At 44.3% G+C, this 20,626-nt stretch overlaps 1 protein-coding gene across 1 annotated transcript in view; it reads right to left on the reverse strand.

Annotated features, from left to right (window-relative positions):
* LASP1 (LIM and SH3 protein 1) overlaps positions 1 to 20,626 on the reverse strand; it is a 478,327-nt gene that overhangs the window by 30,572 nt on the left and 427,129 nt on the right. The gene's annotated exons all lie outside the window — the stretch shown is intronic.

Consider the following 20,626-nt stretch of genomic DNA (forward strand, 5'->3'; position numbering starts at 1 on the left):
CAGTAGTTCTAAGTGATTTATGTGAAACTGTCTTTGCTGAGTGTCCCATTGTCCCTGGATGCTGTGTTGATTGAGGTGTGCTCCCCACCCTATCATGGAGGCATCTGTAGTTATTACGTATTGAGGCACTGAGTCTTGGAAAGGCCGCCCTTGGTTTAAATTTATATTGTTCCACCATCGAAGCGAGGTGTATGTTTGGCAGTCTATCAACACTAGATCTAGAAGTTGACCCTGTGCCTGTGACCATTGTGATGCTAGGCACTGTTGTAAGGGCCGCATGTGCAATCTGGCGTTTGGGACAATGTCTATTCATGAGGACATCATGCCTAGTAGTTTCATCACCTTTTTGCCCTGTATTCTTTGTTTTGGATACATGGCCTGTATTACATTGTGAAATGCTTGTACCCTTTGTGGACTTGGAGTGGCAATCCCTTTTGTTGTGTTGATTGTCGCCCTTAAGTATTGCTGTGTTTGACACGGCTGAAGGTGTGACTTTGTGCAGTTGAGTGAGAAACCTAGTTTGTGGAGGGTTTCGATGACATACTTTGTGTGTTGTGAACACCGTTCTTGCGTGTTGGTTTTGATTAACCAATCGTCTAGGTACGGGAACACGTGTATTTGCTGTCTTCTGATATGCGCAGCTACTACTGCCAGGCATTTTGTAAAAACTCTTGGCGCAGTTGTTATCCCAAATGGCAACACTTTGAATTGGTAATGTACCCCTTGAAATACAAACCTTAGGTACTTTCTGTTTGAAGGGTGTATCGGTATATGGAAGTATGCATCCTTTAGGTCTAGTGTTGTCATGTAGTCTTGTTGTTTGAGCAATGGGATTACGTCCTGTAATGTCACCATGTGAAAGTGATCTGATTTGATGTATGTATTTAACGTTCTGAGATCTAATATAGGTCTTAGAGTTTTGTCCTTTTTGGGTATGAGAAAGTACAGAGAGTAAACTCCTGTTCCTTTCCGATGAATTGGTACTAATTCTATTGCTTCTTTTTGTAACAACACTTGGATCTTCTCCAGTTGTAGAAGATCCATGTGTTTTGACATATTGTGTGTTTTCGGTGGGACATTTGGAGGGAAATTGAGAAATTCTATGCAATAACCATGCTGGATAATTGCTAGGACCCAAGTATCTGTTGTTATTTCCTCCCATTGTTTGTAGAACTTGGTTAGCCTCCCCCCACAGGTGTTCTGTGTTGGGGATTTGTGAAGTTTTGTTGAGTTTTGGGACTTTGGAACTTCCCTCTACTTTTTTGGAATTGGCCCCCTCTATATTGTCCCCGAAAACCTCCCCGCTGATATTGGCTCTGATAAGTGGGCCTTGTTTGTGAGGTTGTGGGTTCCATGCTTTGTCCTCGAAACCCCCCTCGAAACTCTGTTTTCCGAAATGTGCCTCTGCTCTGTGGGGAGTAGAGTGCGCCCATGGCTTTGGCCGTATCCGTGTCCTTTTTAAGCTTTTCGATGGCAGTGTCCACCTCCGGCCCAAACAACTGCTGTCCGTTAAATGGCATATTCAGCACGGCTTGTTGTATTTCCGGCTTGAATCCTGATGTACGCAGCCATGCTTGTCTCCTTATTGTGACTGCTGTGTTTACAGTTCTAGCAGCTGTGTCTGCTGCATCTATTGCTGACCGTATCTGATTGTTTGAGATACTCTGTCCTTCTTCCACCACTTGCTGTGCTCTCTTTTGGAACTCCTTGGGCAAATGTTCTATAAAGTGTTGCATTTCGTCCCAATGAGCCCTATCGTATCTGGCCAACAAAGCCTGTGAGTTGGCAATACGCCACTGGTTTACTGCCTGTGCCGCCACCCTTTTCCCTGCCACGTTCGAACTTACGACTCTCTTTATCTGGAGGTGGTGCATCTCCTGAAGTGTGTGAGTTTGCCCTCTTGCGAGCTGCCCCTACTACCACTGAGTCCGGTGTTAACTGTTGTGTGATGTACACGGGGTCTGTTGGTGGCGGTTTATATTTTTTCTCCACTCTTGGAGTAATGGCCCTTCCTTTTACAGGCTCCTCAAACACTTGTTTGGAGTGTTTTAGCATTCCAGGTAGCATGGGGAGACTCTGGTACTGGCTGTGTGTGGACGACAGTGTATTAAATAGAAAGTCGTCTTCAATTAGCTCTGCATGCAGGCTGACATTATGAAACGCCACTGCCCTTGCGACCACCTGTGCGTAGGCTGTACTATCTTCTGGTGGTGAGGGTCTAGCTGGATAACAGTCAGGACTGTTATCTGACACTGGCGCATCATAAAGATCCCACACGTCTGGATCATCCTGACTCATCCCTGTATGAGTTGGGGATTGCATCATTGGTGGAGTGGCTACCGGCGATGTTTGCGGAGAGCGTTGTGGAAACTGTGGCGGGGTTACTTGTTTAGCCACCTTTGCCTGTGGCTGCTTGTCTTTCTCTTGGAAGGCAAGTTTGCATTTAATTCGAATCGGAGGGAGAGTGCTGATCTTTCCCGTTTCCTTTTGGATGTGGAGCCTTCTTTGGGTGTAGTCTGGCTCCACTGTCTCCAGTTCCTCTCCAAATCTATGTGTTTTCATTTGTGAGGACAGGCCTTGTTCCTCTGTGTAGGAACTTGATTTCGGTTCCGAGGCCGGATGTTTCGGTATCGAAACCTTTTCGGCTGCCTTTTTCGGTTCGGACTACACTTTTTTGCTCTTCGGCGTACAGATTTCTCTGGGCCGACTTGGTTCAGTGCCGCTCTCTCGGTGCCGAGATTGCTCTGACCCGGTGTCTCGGGGTCGAGTGTGTTCTGTGCCGGTATCTCGACCGGAGTCGGATGACTTCGACACATGCATGCCCTTTTTCGGTGCCGATGCCCGGTCACCTATTTTTCGGGTTAAGCCATGGCCTGTTGGCGGTGGCGTCCCCTGAGCTTTACCGGTTTTTACGTGAGACTTGTGTATCGACGTCTTACTCACGGTTTTCGGCGTCTGTTCAGGATCGACCTCTTCAGAGTCCTCGATGGAGAAGGCTTCCTCTTCTTCCTCCATGTGTTTTTGTCCTGTCTGCACCGACGCCATCTGTAATCTTCTTGCTCTTCGGTCCCTTAAAGTCTTTCTGGACCGAAATGCTCGACAGGCCTCACAGGTATCCTCTTTGTGTTCTGGCGACAAACACAAATTACAGACCAAAATTCTGATCTGTGTAAGGATACTTGTGGCATTCGGGGCAGAAGTGGAATGGGGTCCGTTCCATTAGCCTTGAAGATGCATGCAGTCGGGCCGACCAGGCCCCGGCGGGGAATTGAAAACCCAGAAGGGTCGCCGGAGCTCTTCCGAATTCGGGGTTGATCTGTTATAGCTAAGCCGATACCGAACGCAAACAATACCGTCAAATTTTCCGAGTTTTTCACTAACTTTCCGAACCGAAGCGCGGAGCGAAAAGGAACACGTCCGAACCCGATGGCGGAAAGAAAACAATCTAAGATGGAGTCGACGCCCATGCGCAATGGAGCCGAAATGGGAGGAGTCCCTCGATCTCGTGACTCGAAAAGACTTCTTCGAAGAAAAACAACTTGTAACACTCCGAGCCCAACACTAGATGGCGGGATGTGCAAAGCATGTGTATCTGCAGCTACACATGCCATTGAACATATATATATATACATATATATATATAGATATATATATATGGAAAAGAAGATGTCCATGCAGTGTACCATACATAAAAAAAGTAATACCATGGCTACAGGCTTCCATGGAGGGCGCATGTGAATCTGCAGCACTACATGCCATGAACAGATGTCTACTGGGTAAGTAACATTTTCCATTAGATGGCATGAATAGCTGCAGATACACATGCTTTGCATAGACTGAAAAGCAGTCCCCTCCCAAAATAAGCGGTGGCTAGCCTGTAGGAGTTGAAGTAATTTGAAGTAGTGTTAAGCACTGCTTGACCAACATTTGTTGGCATAACACATCCACACCGTAGTGTTTAGTAAATGTGTGTGGTGTGGCCCATGTGGCTGATTTGCATATATCTGCCATTGGTATATTTCTTAAGAATGCCATTGAAGCTCCTTTCTAGTAGAAGGTGCTTTAGGAGTTACTAATAGCTGTCTTTTTGCTTTAAAATAGCAAGTTTGAATACACTACTATCCATCTGGCTAATCCCTGTTTTGAAATAGGGCTATCCTTATGAGATTGTTGAAAAGCCACACAAAGTTGTTTAGATTTCCTGAAATCTTTTGTTCTATCAACATAATACACAAGTGCTCTTTTGACATCAAGAGTGTGAAGAGCTCTCTCTCAGCAATCAAATCTGGCTGTGGAAAGAAGACTGGTAATTCTACAGACTGATTAATGTGAAATGGTAAAACTACTTTAGGTAGGAATTTTGGGTTTGTCCCAAATACTATTTAAAATTTTGTGAAATTGGAAGAAAAGGTTCTTTTAATGTGAATGCCTAAAATTATTAACAAGTAATTGCTACTAGGAAAGCAACCTTTCAGTAGATAAACTGAAGAGTGCAAGAATGCATGGGTTCAAATGATGGACCCATATAGCCTTGTGAGCATGATGTTAAGATTCCAGGTAGGAGCTGGTGGAGCTCTAGGTGGAATAATTCTTTTAAGGTCTTCCATAAAAGCTTATGACAGGAATCCTAATGAGAGAAGTATGCTCTCTGTTTTGTAGGTAAGCACCCATTACTGTTAAATTAATTCTAATACATGAGTATGCAAGATTTGCTTTTTGTAAATGAAGCAAATAACAGACAATATCCCGTACTGACGCTTTAAGTGTATCAATGTTTTTGGGGTGACAGTAATATACAAAACTTTTCCATTTAGCTGCATAACACTGCCTGGTGGTAGGTTTGCATGCTTGCTTTAGAACGTCCATACATTCTGTTGGAAGCTGTAGCTATCCAAACTATGACTTCAGGAGCCAAATCGCCAGGTTGAGCATACTGGGATTGGGATGCCTGATTTGACCTTTGTTTTGAGTCAATAGGTGCAGTTTGTTTGGGAGCTTGTGGTGTGGTATTACAGAGAGATCCAACAGTGTTGTCTACCAGTGTTGACGTGCCCATGTGGAAGCTATGAGTATGGTAGTGAGGAAGGTGTGACGGATCTTGCTGACCAGAAATGGAATTAGTGGGAGAGGGGGAGAAGCGTAGGCAAATATCCCTGACCAATTTATCCATAGAACATTGCCCTTGGATCGAGGGTACCTGGATGGGCATTTTGCATTTTTGCTTGTTGCGAAGAGGTCTATGTCTTTTGAATCACCTGTCGGTAAATCTCCCATTCATATATTTGTTGCTGTGTCCTGCTTAAGAGGTCCGCTAGTTGGTTGTGTATCCCTGGAATATACTCTGCTAGTAGTTGAACGCGATTGTGAATTGCCCATTTCCAAATTGTCTCTGCTAGAAGGGACAATTGAGATGAGTGTGCCCCCCACCACCCCCACACTTTTTGCAGATAATACATTGTGGTTATGTTGTCTGTCCTTATCAACACAGTTTTGTGTGTTCTGTGGCTGGAAATCTGAGTGCTAGGAACACTGCTAGCAATTCCAAATGATTTATGTGATTAGTTTGTTGAATTGAGTCCCATTCCCCTTGTATGGTAAGGTTATTGAGATGGGCTCCCCAACCTATCATTGATGCATCGGTTGTGATTATGGTCTGTGGCACAGAGTCATGAAATGGCCACCCTTTTGATAAGTTGGTGTGATTCCACCATTGCAGAGAGTTGTAAGTTTGGCGGTCCAACAACACTAGATCGTGAAGTTGACCTTCTGCTTGAGACCATTGTTGCGAGAGACACTGTTGTAGGGGTCTCATCTTTAGCATGCATTGGGTACTACTGCTATGCATGATGCCATCATTCCCAAAAGTTTCATTATAAACCTTACTGTGTAAGTGTGATTTTATTGTAGCTGACATAGGAGATTGTGGAAAGCTTGAATTCTCTGTGGGTTTGGGGACGCTAATGCTGACTGAGTGTTCAGAATTGCTCCCAGATATGGTATTTGCACTGGTTGCAGATGAGATTTCTGGTGAATGATTGTCAACCCTACACTGTGTAGGGTATCCACTGAGTACTGTGTGAGGTTGACAGGTTTGAATGGTGCTGGCTTTTATGGCCCAGTCGTCCAGATAGGGAAAGATGTATATGTGGCCTTCTGAGGTATGCTGCAACCACTGTGAGGCATCTGGAGAATACCCTTGGTGCTGTTGTTACTCCAAAGGGTAGTACTTTTAAATGGTAGAGCTTGCCTGCTATCACAAATCTTAGAAATTTGTGATGTGCTGGATATATGGGAATGTGGAAGCAAGCACCTTTTAGATCTAATGCTGTCATGTAGTCTTGTTTTTGTAGCAGGGGAACGATGTCCTGAAGAGTGACCATGTGGAAATGCTCTGACAGGATGTATTGATTGAGGGGTCCAAGATCCAGGATTGGTACGAGAGTACCATCCTTTTTTGGTATAAGTAAGTACAGATAATATACTCATGCCCCCGTTGAGATATAGGAACCATCTCTACTTCATCCTGGAGTAGAAGTGATTGTACCCCCTGCTTTTATAAATATAAGTGTTCCAGAGAAATTCTGTGCAAGCTAGGGGGAATGTTTAGTGTAGTAGAGATGAGTTCTAGGCAATAACCATTCTGGATAATTGACAGCACCCATTCATCTGTTGTAATGTTGTGCCATTGTTGGTAGAAATTTTCCAGTCTTCCTCCCACAGGAGATGTGTACTGTGTGGTGATGTGCCGAATGTCACTGTTTAGTTGAGGTGGAGGAACCTCTTGTGGTAGTGGATGGCCGGCCAGCACCTGGCAGACACAGCTACAACTCATCCCACCTGGAATCTACCCACCATCCTTCATCTATTCAACCGATGCTCCTGGCCTAGGACTCCTGAGCCCTTACTACTGGGAGCTGCTTATCACTGCTACCATAGGTGCCTTCAGTTATGCGATGCCACACTCCTTATGTGCCTGCATTAGCGATCCTTGGCACTCCCAGAGGCAACATTCTTACCCTCTCACAGAGCTCACCTCAGGCATACACACACTAAGTGACCTGTACCAGGAACATGTACTTCTTCCCTATGCGTCATTAACAGCAGACACGGACTTGCCCCAAGTCCAGTTCCTGCTGTATAACTCCTTGGGTGATAGATGGGGTGATTTGTCACACAAGTCTCCTATTCACCTCACTATACAGGACCTACACTGGTTGGCCACTTCTGGGCTTGCCAACGGCTACAAGGTTACTGGCAAGGGGTCACAGCCCACCTGACTAGCTGCAGTGACAGCCAGGGACTACATACATGGGAGGTGTTTTGGGCTTATACCGCAGACATTTAAAAAAATGTAAGGCTACCAATTGCTCTCTGGATTTAGGCTTCATAATGGCTCATTGCCAAGAGGTGGAAATCACCTGACTCTCCCTCAACCCCCACCCATCCAACCAAACAAATGTGTGGACTAATTCCCTCCTTGTCTGGGCCGAGGCAGAGAGTGTCGAACTGAACAGAGGACAACCTCAGTCTCTGCAAGTACCCCATAGCTTCTTCCTGGGATACCATTTCAACCAAATTTAAAAGCAGCCTAGACCCCGACATGGTTGATCAAACATAACTATTATGGGCCATCCCACATAACAAAAATCGGTGAACTGGCTGAATTAACTGTTTTCACACAACGAGGACTTTAATACTGCATGTAACTGCACTCTGGGGGTAAACATGGGTGAGGGGTAGTAATGCTGGCATCCTACGAGGTAGTCATTGAAGTTGTTCTTTATTACAGTACAGATTTTTGTTTTTAAGTAAAAGGAGACTGTTTAATGCTCTTCTTGATCTCTCTTTACTGTACTAATCCTACCAATTTACCTGTAGTATTCAAGGTTCAAATACACTGGGCTCGACTTTTAAAGACACTGTTTTAACAGCTGTCAATTTCTCACCTGAATATACAATCGCAATAATGTTTTTCTTTTTTGAAAATCAAATAAAAAAAGAGAGAGCTTTGATGCTTAGGAAATTGTTATTAACATGCAAGCCAAACAATGTCTGGCCATTGAAGGGCATGTCCAGGATTTGTTTCCCATATTTCCAGAAGGTGGAAGGCTGTAGATCTTACAGGATCTGCTGGTCCTGCAGCTGGTCAAAAACTATGTTAAATATATTCTATGCTGCTTCAACGGTGGCGGCTGACACATTAGTTCCCTCCAAAAGAATGGCCTTAGACTGTTCTCATCAGTCTTCAGGAAGGGGATTGATGAGAGGCAAAATGTCATGCAATATCTGCTGATAATCACAAAGGATGGCCAAAGCACTTGCAGCTATACGTCTGCCATCCTGCTGAGATGGCTTAAAGCAAGGGTGAAAGGGCTTTGTGATCTTCTCTGAGCTGCTGATACAACATGGGAAAATCACTGCTGCTCTTCAGATGACATGGAAGGTTGAAGTTGTAGCTGACTCTTCCTAAAAACGCATGGAAATTGGCACGTCATCTGGGTGCAAGCTAAGCTGTGTAGCTGTCATGCCACCAACTTAAGGCAACATGCAGCCTTCTCATTCCTACTTCTACTGCCACCGATTATCCTTGACCTTCGTTTAGTAGCTCACCATTTCTCTTCAAGTCCAACATCTGATCTGAATAGGATGCATCCAGTTACCTCATGCCCTTAAGTGTTGATAGGTCAGAGCTTGGAAATGGAACTGGAGAGCATGGAGGAAGAGGAAGTGGCTGCAGTAGAAGAGGTGACAATGCACTTGAAGGAAGTGGTGATGGCATGGGTGGCCCAGGTAGTGGACAATTAGGAAAATTATGTGGTTGCAGACAGAGCAGTTTCTGGAGAGTGTCCATCAATAGTTGAAGAATAAGCATAAATACCACCTGCAGTTGCATAGTTTGTGACTTTGTAGCAATATGTTGGACTGTAAGGAAGATAATAACTGATATACTCATCATATACATTTTCTCTTTTACATAACCCATTTCTCAAATTATATATGTTGCCTATTTAGACATAAGTGCTAAATATAAAAATGCTATTATTCATTACAATGTGATAATTGCTGGCTTTTCAAACTGGCTGTTAAGAAAGCCTTGTCTTCCATTTCCAAGGACTCGTCATGGCCCCCCCTCTACCAAGGCAAATCCCCCACTTCTCATTCTGAGCTACAAGATCATCTTTTTGGATATCCATCATTAGCTCATATTATGCACATATGCTGTGCTTATGCCTGATCGCCTCTGTAAGAGAATCTTTCCCATGGGGGGAAATTAATTTTTCCTTCGATAAAGGGCATCCCGCAGCTGCCAGAATAAAAAATAAAAAAAATCATGCTTGAGCAGATCATGCTGACCCTGCAGCTCTATAAAGGAGCTGAGCTGACAGTTGTGAGAAAGTAGCCTCTTTCTAGCCTTGTTACCCCCACTTTTGGCCTGTTTGTGAGTATATGTCAGGGTGTTTTCACTGTCTCACTGGGATCCTGCTAGCCAGGGCCCAGTGCTCGTAGTGAAAACCCTATGTTTTCAGTATGTTTGTTATGTGTCACTGGGACCCTGCTAGCCAGGACCCCAGTGCTCATAATTTTGTGGCCTATATGTATGTGTTCCCTGTGCGATGCCTAACTGTCTCACTGAGGCTCTGCTAACCAGAACCTCAGTGGTTATGCTCTCTCTTTACAAATTGTCACTAAAAGGCTAGTGACCAATTTCACCAATTCACATTGGCATACTGGAACACCCTTATAATTCCCTAGTATATGGTACTGAGGTACCCAGGGTATTGGGGTTCCAGGAGATCCCTATGGGCTGCAGCATTTCTTTTGCCACCCATAGGGAGCTCTGACAATTCTTACACAGGCCTGCCACTGCAGCCTGAGTGAAATAACGTCCACGTTATTTCACAGCCATTTACCACTGCACTTAAGTAACTTATAAGTCACCTATATGTCTAACCTTTACCTGGTAAAGGTTGGGTGCTAAGTTACTTAGTGTGTGGGCACCCTGGCACTAGCCAAGGTGCCCCCACATCGTTCAGGGCAAATTCCCCGGACTTTGTGAGTGCGGGGACACCATTACACGCGTGCACTGTACATAGGTCACTACCTATGTACAGCGTCACAATGGTAACTCCGAACATGGCCATGTAACATGTCTAAGATCATGAAATTGTCACCCCAATGCCATTCTGGCATTGGGGAGACAATTCCATGATCCCCAGAGTCTCTAGCACAGACCAGAGTACTGCCAAACTGCCTTTCCCGGGGTTTCACTGCAGCTGCTGCTGCTGCCAACCCCTCAGACAGGTTTCTGCCCTCCTGGGGTCCAGCCAGGCTTGGCCCAGGAAGGCAGAACAAAGGACTTCCTCAGAGAGAGGGTGTTACACCCTCTCCCTTTGGAAAAAGATGTCAGGGCTGGGGAGGAGTAGCCTCCCCCAGCCTCTGGAAATGCTTTGATGGGCACAGATGGTGCCCATCTCTGCATAAGCCAGTCTACACCGGTTCAGGGATCCCCCAGCCCTGCTCTGGCGCGAAACTGGACAAAGGAAAGGGGAGTGACCACTCCCCTGACCTGCACCTCCCAGGGGAGGTGCCCAGAGCTCCTCCAGTGTGCTCCAGACCTCTGCCATCTTGGAAACAGAGGTGCTGCTGGCACACTGGACTGCTCTGAGTGGCCAGGGCCAGCAGGTGACGTCAGAGACTCCTTTTGATAGGCTCTTACCTGTATTGGTAGCCTATCCTCTCACCTAGGTAGCCAAACCTCCTTTTCTGGCTATTTAGGGTCTCTGCTTTGGGGAATTCTTTAGATAACGAATGCTAGAGCTCATCAGAGTTCCTCTGCATCTCTCTCTTCACCTTCTGCCAAGGAATCGACCGCTGACTGCTCTGGACGCCTGCAAAACCGCAACAAAGTAGCAAAGACGACTACTGCAACCTTGTATCGCTGATCCGGCCGGCTTCTCGACTGTTTTCCTGGTGGTGCATGCTGTGGGGGTAGTCTGCCTCCTCTCTGCACTAGAAGCTCCGATGAAATCTCCCGTGGGTCGACACAATCTTCCCCCTGCAACCGCAGGCAACAAAAGACTATCACCGGTCCTCTGGGTCCCCTCTCAGCACGACGAGCATGGTCCCTGGAACTCAGCAACTCTGTCCAAGTGACTCCCACAGTCCAGTGACTCTTCAGTCCAAGTTTGGTGGAGGTAAGTCCTTGCCTCACCACACTAGACTGCATTGCTGGGTACCGCGTGATTTGCAGCTGCTCTGGCTCCCGTGCACTTTTCCAGGATTTCCTTTGTGCACAGCCAAGCCTGGGTCCCCGACACTCTAACCTGCAGTGCACAACCTCCTGAGTTGTCCTCCGGCATCGTGGGATCTTTTTTTGTGACTTCGGTGAGCTCCGGTTCACTCCTCTTCGTAGTGCCTGTTCCGGCACTTCTGCGGGTGCTGCCTGCTTCTGTGAGGGCTCCTTGTCTTGCTGGGCGCCCCCTCTGTCTCCTCACGCAATTGGCGACATCTGGTCCCTCCTGGGCCACAGCAGCATCCAAAAACCCTAACCGCGACCCTTGCAGCTAGCAAGGCTTGTTTGCGGTCTTTCAGCGTGGGAACACCTCTGCACGCTTCTTCACGACGTGGGACATCCATCCTCCAAAGAGGAAGTTTCAAGTCCTCTTCGTTCTTGCAGAATTCACAGCTTCTACCATCCAGTGGCAGCTTCTTTGCACCCTCAGCTGGCATTTCCTGGGCATCTGCCCAATCTCGACTTTGTCGCGAGTCTTGGACCCCTTGTTCCACAGGTACTCTCGTCCGGAAATCCACTTTGGTTGCATTGCTTGTGTTGGTCTTCCTTGCAGAATTCCCCTATCACGACTTCTGTGCACTTTACACTTACTTTTCAGGGTCTTGGGGGGGGGGGGGGGGGGGCTATTTTTCTAACCCTCACTGTTTTCTTACAGTCCCAGCGACCCTCTACAAGCTCACATAGGTTTGGGGTCCATTCGTGGTTCGCATTCCACTTTTGGAGTATATGGTTTGTGTTGCCCCTATACCTATGTGCTCTCATTGCAATCTATTGTGACTGTACATTGCTTGCATTGCTTTCTATTGCTACTACTGCATATTTTTAGTATTGTGTACATATATCTTGTGTATGTTTGCTATCCTCATACTGAGGGTACTCACTGAGATACTTTTGGCATATTGTCATAAAAATAAAGTACCTTTATTTTTAGTATATCTGTGTATTGTGTTTTCTTATGATATTGTGCATATGACACCAGTGGTATAGTAGGAGCTTTGCATGTCTCCTAGTTCAGCCTAAGCTGCTCTGCTAAGCTACCTTTTCTATCAGCCTAAGCTGCTAGAACACCTCTTCTACACTAATAAGGGATAACTGGACCTGGTGCAGAGTGTAAGTACCCCTTGGTACCCACTACAAACCAGGCTAGCCTCCTAAAACAGTCAACATACGAGTCGCCTAACATGTTTATCCGTCTCCGCCCCTAGTTGTCCACAACAGATCCTTGAAAGGTAGAAGCAACAAGGCAGACGTAGGAGTTTATAAATTGATCCTCCCAATGTGTAACCTGCACCCATATCTTATATGGGACCTTCAAAACCTTAAATCTAGTCTTTTTAAAATAACTTGGTTCGATATTCCTCAACAGGCAGCCTTTTACTTCTGAGTCAAGAACCATTTAGTAAATTGTTGGAGCCAGTTTGAAAAGCCAGCACTTTAAGACAGTGTTTAATTTGTATTACACCGAGGTCAAAGTCAAAGTAGGGTGGCTCAGACGGTAAATGTAAACGCTGCGGGGGAGAGGAGGCCAAGATTATTCACATATTTTTTTTAAGCTGCCCCAAGATGAAGTCTCTGTTACATTGAATTGAGGAGTTTTAGTCATTACTGAAAGGCAGATTTGTCATATGCCATCTCTGGTGTTATTGCGGGTAGTGGATGAAGCAGAGGAAAATGGGGTTTTGAAGAGAGAAACATATATTTGTCACTATGGTGGCAGCCCGGGTCTGCATTAACTCTGATCGTTTAAAATCAGAGGCCCCAGTGTTTGAAATCTCGAAGGGTAGATTTCTGGCTATTTACAGTATGGAACCAAATCTTTATAAGGTTAAAGGAAGTGTCAAAGGGGAGAGAGAATCTGGTCAGAAATAACCAAATGGCTGGACAAACATTGAGTGCATGTCCCATGGGGCAATGTAAATGAGGCACTGAATGTCTATGTAAGCTATTTCTGCCATGACTCAGGTTGACGTTGCTCTCTTTGCCTTTATATACTGGTAGTTTATTACGGGATAAGTGGAACAGTTAGGCAACACATTTGAAAAATTATGTAATATGGAGGGACAGTAGTTATTCAATGAGTGCACAATGTCACTTTACTCTCACAGCACTTTATGCCTGCACTTTGAGGTTTCTTTTTTTGTACTAAATGTTTCTTACGTAATTCTGAATCATATGTACTAGCATTGTATGTAAATTAGTGCAATAGTATTGGGGTCTGGCTCAACCTTTTCTGCCTATAATGATTAACTGTTTTTTATGATTGCTGCTGTCTTGCTTTGTGATTATTATTAATAAAACATTTTTTAAACGTGATAATCAAGTCAGTTTAAATGTATTTTGTATTCAACATTTCTTTTTTTTTTTTTAAATGAGCACCATTTAACAGAATGTAATTAAGTGAAAGGGTGACAGTGCCTTTTCTGCCAATTGTTTATTTTGAAACTTTCAACACAGATTATAAAAACAAAAACACAGTGCAATGAGACAGAGAGGAACTTCATAACACAGACTCTAGACAAAAGCCATACAGAACTGTTTCACCTTCCTTTTCCAGGGCTAATGGGAGGCAACGCAGACAAGAATAGCAGAAGTCTCTACTGTGCTGAACAATGGTTCTATTTTTTCCAAAATGTTATGCAGGTGTGAAACATCTCTGAAAATCGAATTTGGCCACTTTTCCACCATGTGGTTAAGTTTAATTTAGGAGACAAAGAGATGAGGGTGGAGTTGGAGGAATTCATATAAAAAAAGGGTTGAAATATTACCAGATATGCTATTAATTGCTATTTACTCTCTTGGTAAACATTGCTGCCACTAATTTGTTGATTTTATAAACGTTACTATTCATCTTGCACGTAATAGCATAGGCTTTTTAAATAAATCTTTACAATATACCCCTGGTTTCATAGTGTTCTTGAGTGTGCCTTTTCATAACGAAAGAGGGTGTGGGCTCCACTGATCATCCCTGTTATCTTATATAATTTCTCATTACCTAGAACACACATCACGTAAGCAGTGCTCAGTAGGTTGCGGTGTGGCTGCAGTCCAATCAACTTAGTCTTGGATTAGCACACTGACAAAGTCCTTATTGAAAGGGAGTCTAGAAAGCCTAGTATTGGGCATGGTTCTGGATTATCCATAAAGAGTATTGACTCCTTGGACAACCTTTGCCTGCAAACATCTGAGTTCATGCTCATATTCCTGCTGATATTTTTCTTCCTCATAGGCTTTCTCTTCATACTCTGGATCACAGCATAAATCCGGCAGCACAGGACCACATGCTGTCTCAAATACCTGCGCCTGGTCTATGACGTCAGCCTCAAACTATGCTAAGAATATGCACAGGAATATGCGTGGAGAACTTTAATAGTGAATGTTAAAAGATTAATACTGGAAAAGGCACTTCTGCTGTTGACAGGGCTGTCAAGGTGTGTGTCGCCGAACTCTAGGGTAGCACTAAAACTGCTTTTTATTGCCAGGTGTTGGTCACCACTGGTACCGAACACGAGGGTCTAGTCACCGAAAGTATGGTCGTTGATCAGACTTTTGTTAATCACAAGATGTGTTCAACGCCTGACAGAACCTAAGCAGTGCCTTTAAGGGGAAATTGCATGCGAGGAAGCTCCATGTGCATTCTTTTTTTGCACTAACTTTGGGGAAGTGCCTAGCGGGGAAATTTCCACCTCAGATGAGGGGCACTTGCTTTAGAAGAAAGCCAACCTTTCTCTATCCTGGAGTGTCTGACTTAAAGGCATTGCATATCTAGCAGGATAAAAACAATAAATCCAACAATATTGTGGCTCGCCTATGTAGAACCTTTGCTTGCAGTCAGAGCTGGGCTTGACAAGGGACATATTGCCAATTGATAATTGGTACCATACCCTCTAGTAATGTGGACCTAATTCCATTAATACACTAAAAACAATTCCGCTTGTTGAAAGCTAAATTTAAAGCTACATGAAGTCCAGGATTAAGCAGAAAGGGCAGAGCTCTCTTCAGGGCCACAACATCTAGGAAAAATTCAATCTATGGTGGCCTCTAGGAGGAAGTAGAGAGCTCTACTAGATTGGCTGAAGATTGGGCTGTTTGAAATGAAGTACTGCGCATGGGGATGTGTCAATTTTAACACAGTTTACTATTTAAAGTTAGCAAGCCTGAGGACAGCAAATGATTCAAGCATGAGAGATTAATCCTCAAAATATAGCCTGTTCTGACTCTGGTATTTGTCAGATTATTGGACTACAGGGGTTACTTAAGGGCAGAATTAAACTATAATGGCAACAAGCATTTGCAATGTAATAGAGCAATAGGTCTCGCTTTTGCGAGAGTTGGAATTACTGGTGTAAATGACAATGTCTTAGTTATGTTTTTTGGATTGGAGTGTAGGGGATGGAGTGGAGTGGAAATTTGTGGTTTGTATTTTAATTGTTACTTATGGAATTGTGCAGTGTGGACTTGTGTGATACAGAGTGTATTTGTGTAGTGGAAGTATGTGGCATGGTGAATATGAGTGAGAGCTGCATAGAATAGATAGAAAGGGATAGGTAGTTTATTTGGGAACTGGTGGAAGCTCCCCTTACACAGAAGGTACAATGCAAGCTTTCCTCACAGAGAAGGTACAAATCAAGCTTCCCTCACATAGAAGGTACAATGCAAGCTTCCCTCACATAGAAGGTACAATGTAAGCTTCCCTCACATAGAAGGTACAATGCAAGCTTCCCTCACACAGAAGGTACAATGCAAGCTTCCCTCACACAGAAGGTACAATGCAAGCTTCCCTCACACAGAAGGTACAATGTAAGCTTCCCTCACACAGAAGGTACAATGTAAGCTTCCCTCACACAGAAGGTACAATGAAAGCTTCCCTCTCAGAGAATGTACCATGCAAACTTCATTCACACACAGCAGATACAGTACAGGCAGCAGCAGTGCATGCTTCCCTCCCACACACCAGATACAGCACAAGCAGCAGTGTATGCTTCCCACACATTCTGAACAATGCAGGTTTCCCTCACAAATAGCAGATACAGTACAGGCAGCAGTGCAAGCTTCCCTCACATAGCAGAGCAAGTTTCCCCTCACCAACACAGCATAAACAGCACAGCAGCGATGCAAGCTTCCCCTCACAGTGCAGATACAGCACAGCAGCAGTGCAAACGTCCCTCACACAGCGCAGACACAGCACAGCAGCAGTGCAGGCTTCCTTCACACAGTAGGTATAGCATGGGCAGCAGCAGTGCAGGCTTCCTTCACACAGTACATATAGCATGGGCAGCAGCAGTGCAACCTTCCCTCTCGCACAGCAGATACAGCACAGGCGGCAGCAGCAGTGCAAGCTTCCCTCACACACAGCAGAGAGCACAGATGAAGTGCAAGCTCCCCTCTCAGAGAATGAAAAATGCAAGCTTCCCTTACACAAGGAGAAGATAGTGCACACAGCTGTGCAAGATTTCATCATACACCAGACATAGCACAACAGCAGTGCAAGTTTTCCTCACAGAGAAGGTACAATGCAAGCTTCTTCACATTGAAGGTACCATGCAAGCTTCCCTCACACTGAAGGTACCATGCAAGCTTCCCTCACACTGAAGGTACCATGCAAGCTTCCCTCACACTGAAGGTACCATGCAAGCTTCCCTCACACTGAAGGTACCATGCAAGCTTCCCTCACAGAGAAAGTACCATGCAAGCTTCCCTCACAGAGAAAGTACCATACAAACGTCCCTCACAGAGAACGTACCATGCAAACGTCCCTCACAGAGAACGTACCATGCAAACGTCCCTCACAGAGAACGTACAATGCAAACGTCCCTCACAGAGAACGTACAATGCAAACGTCCCTCACAGAGAACGTACAATGCAAACGTCCCTCACAGAGAACGTACAATGCAAACGTCCCTCACAGAGAACGTACAATGCAAACGTCCCTCACAGAGAACGTACAATGCAAACGTCCCTCACAGAGAACGTACAATGCAAACGTCCCTCACAGAGAACGTACAATGCAAACGTCCCTCAAGCGAAGGTACAATGCAAGCATCCCTCCCAGAGAAGGTACAATGCAAGCTTAACTCACAGAGGAAGTACAATGCAAGCTTCCCTCACAGAGGAAGTACAATGCAAGCTTCTCTTACAGTGAATGTGCCAGGCAATCTACCTGCACACACAGCAGATACAGTACTGGCAGCAGCAGTGCATGCTTCCCTCACACACAGCAGATACAGCACAGGCAGCCGTGCAAGCTCCATCACAGAATGTAAAATGCAAGCTTCTCTCACACAGCAAAGACAGTACATGCAGCAGTGCAAGCTTTACTCACACAGCAGATACAGTACAGGCAGCAACATGTGTTGTAAATGGGAATGTCTTACCTATGTGTTATGGAGTGTATGTATGTGGTGTGTAGGAGAATTATGTGAGTTGGACTGGATTAGTTAGTTGTGAATTGTGTGGTGTGGATTTGTGTAGGTGAATTGTGGTTTGGTGTGATGTGGAATTATGTGAATAGTAATTATGTAGTATTGAGTGTGCTGGAATTATGTGGACTGGGATTGTGTGTTATGGATTGTAATTGTGTAATGGTATTTTGAGTTGTAGAGTATGTAGTGGAGTTTAATTATGTGGCATGCTGTTGCAATTTACGGCATGATGTGGAATTGTGTGGTGTGGTTAGGATGTTTGTGGTGTGTTGTGTAATTGTGTTGAGATATATTTATGTAGATTGTTATGTGGCTTAGTGGATTTATGTGGGTAAAATATGAAAAAAGAGTGAGAAAGAGAAACAAGAAGGAGACAATGTGGGGGAGAAAGAGGAGCAATGGAGAAAGAGAAACGAGGAGGAGATAGAAGGAGAAACGAGAGACATTAACAGCATAAAGAGAAATGATGCTGAGAGAGGCAGAAGAGGGAGGAAGAAATAAGTACCGGAAAGAGGAACGAAGAGAGAAAAAGCAGGAACTAGAGTTCAAGAGGAATAGAAATGGCAGAGTAATGGTTTGGAGTTGGAAAGTACGAATAGAGGCATGAGGTCAAAACCTCAATTTTTAACAAATAAGACCGTATGATGTTAGTGTAGTGCGCAAGGATAAAATAATACATGAAGGGAAAAAATACTTCTGTCAGGTGGAGAAGAATATAGTATATTCTTAACAGAAAATATTCTAAGGGATGGATGACCATTCAAAGGAGAGGAAAGTATCCGATATGTTATATTAGAAAGAGGAGGGAAAAGAGCATCTTGTATGATGCCCTCCATCCAATTAGTTTGCTGCTCTTTAGAGAACCGCAGAAAAGTTGATCATTTATCTATTTTGATGAACAAATAGAGTATTTTACATTTCTCGAGTGCAACAGTTGGGAAGGCCCCTTGGTGATCCTCAGAAGGAATTTCCCTTTGAAAATACGTTTCTGTACTCATTCAGATAATTGAATAAGCTGCCATCGAAAGTTTGGAACAGCTACAGTTGGCTAGTTTGATAATGAGAACATGTGACGTAAGAAAGGGTAAAAGAGCTAATCAGTGACAGTGTGACACAGGGACACGAAGCAGATAGAAAAAGTGGGAGTGTATAATCATTTGGCCGGTCAGTAACTTTCTTGCGCATATGCTGCCTAAGACTAAGATCTATTGCGCGTCACATTTCTCACAGCCCTGAAATGTACGAGGCCAAAATATATATTGAAACTGCACAAAAAATTAAGCAGCTGCCAAGACATGGCTGGAATGTAAATCACATCCAGGAACGTATACAAATGGTCTTGTCTTTAGAAACAGCTATCACAGGTTTGAAACGTTTTGAGCTGTTATAGGCTCAAATGTATTCTAGTTAGTAAGGCCTTGCTTCTGTACCTTACATACTGAACGGTTACATGTTGGATAGCATCTATGTCGGTCATGCAGCTGTGGAAAGGGAAGAAAATTAGTTACTTACCTGTAACTGTAGTTCTCCAGTATTGGTTATCTTTTATAGATTTACATGCTTGAATATTGCACGTTGAAGTGGGAGTCCCACAGTGACCTTATAAAGCAGTACATGTTAGTCTCATGGGCTATAATGACAATGCACATTCTGTTTAATAGCCTATGTACTTCCTTTTTCTTTTTTTTTAAAAAGGGACTAAACTTGACCAATGACCAATCAGACTTCAGCACCATATAGGACACTCCCAGCGGAGGCTGTTTCCCTCAGATTTTCTAGCATTAGTGTGCTTTTAACCTGTAGCATGAGAGAGGGGAGCCTCTAAGAGGAGGAGAGCGGGTCGCATGGGACTCTATGAAAGATACCAGTTACAGATGAGTAACTAATTTGCTTCTCCAGTATTCGATCTTTCATAGATTCACATGCTTAAATCAGAAAAACAAACAATACAGTAAAATAAATATAGATACAATATCTATTAAGAAACAATTCGCGGATCGAGAGACAAGAAGAAAGAGGCGCACCTTAATGAAAAAGATGTTGTAGCATTGCCTGTCCCACAGCTGTGTCCGTCTTCTGGCTCTCGTCCAGGTTCATCTCGCAATAGTTTGCTTTGTTACTGAGAAACTTTTCCTGATACCTTCGTATGCTAGGAACAGGTAGTATGATCTCCTTATGTACCAAGTCCTGTGCAAATAGAACTTGAAACATCTAGTGAGTGGAGTAACTTTTCTGCTGGTGTCTGTGGATTTGGGAAACACTTTGAGAACAACTGGTTAATTTAAATGTAATTCCAATGGAACTTTTGGAATGAACTTAAGGTTAGTCGTCAGGATAGCACTGTCTGCCGTGAACAGTAGGAAAAGTTGCTTGAAGGAGAAAGCCTGTATATCACTTACCCTTTTCGCAGAAGTAAGAGCCAAAATTATTGCTGTTTTCAATGTAAGATACTTTAGTTCAGATCTATGTATCAGATCAAATGGTGGCTTCATTAGCTGTCCTAGGACTAGGTTCAGATATCACACTGACGGGGGTTTCCTAACCAGTGGAAAGGCCCTGAAGAGTACCTTGATGTATTGCTTAATTATTCGAGAAGAGCTCAAGGATGGCTTGTTTTTGGTGCGTCTAAAGCGTGCAATCGCAGCCAGGTGTACTTTTATCGAAGAAAAAGATAGTTTGGATTTTGCTAGGTGCAGTAAGTACAGAAGAATCTGCTCTGCCGGTGCTTTGAGTGGGTGGATGTTCGAGGACTTGCACCAAAGACAGAAGCGCTTCCACTTGAACTTATAGGTTTTGTTTGTTGCCTCGGCTCTTGCTTTGGACAGTACTTCTCTGCAGTCTGCTGGAATGACTAGAGGTGCAAACTCATTGTATTTTGGATCCATGCTGATGTGTAGCGATGCTGGGTCCGGGT

Source organism: Pleurodeles waltl, chromosome 6, assembly GCF_031143425.1.
Source record: "Pleurodeles waltl isolate 20211129_DDA chromosome 6, aPleWal1.hap1.20221129, whole genome shotgun sequence".
NCBI classification, from domain to species: domain Eukaryota; kingdom Metazoa; phylum Chordata; class Amphibia; order Caudata; family Salamandridae; genus Pleurodeles; species Pleurodeles waltl.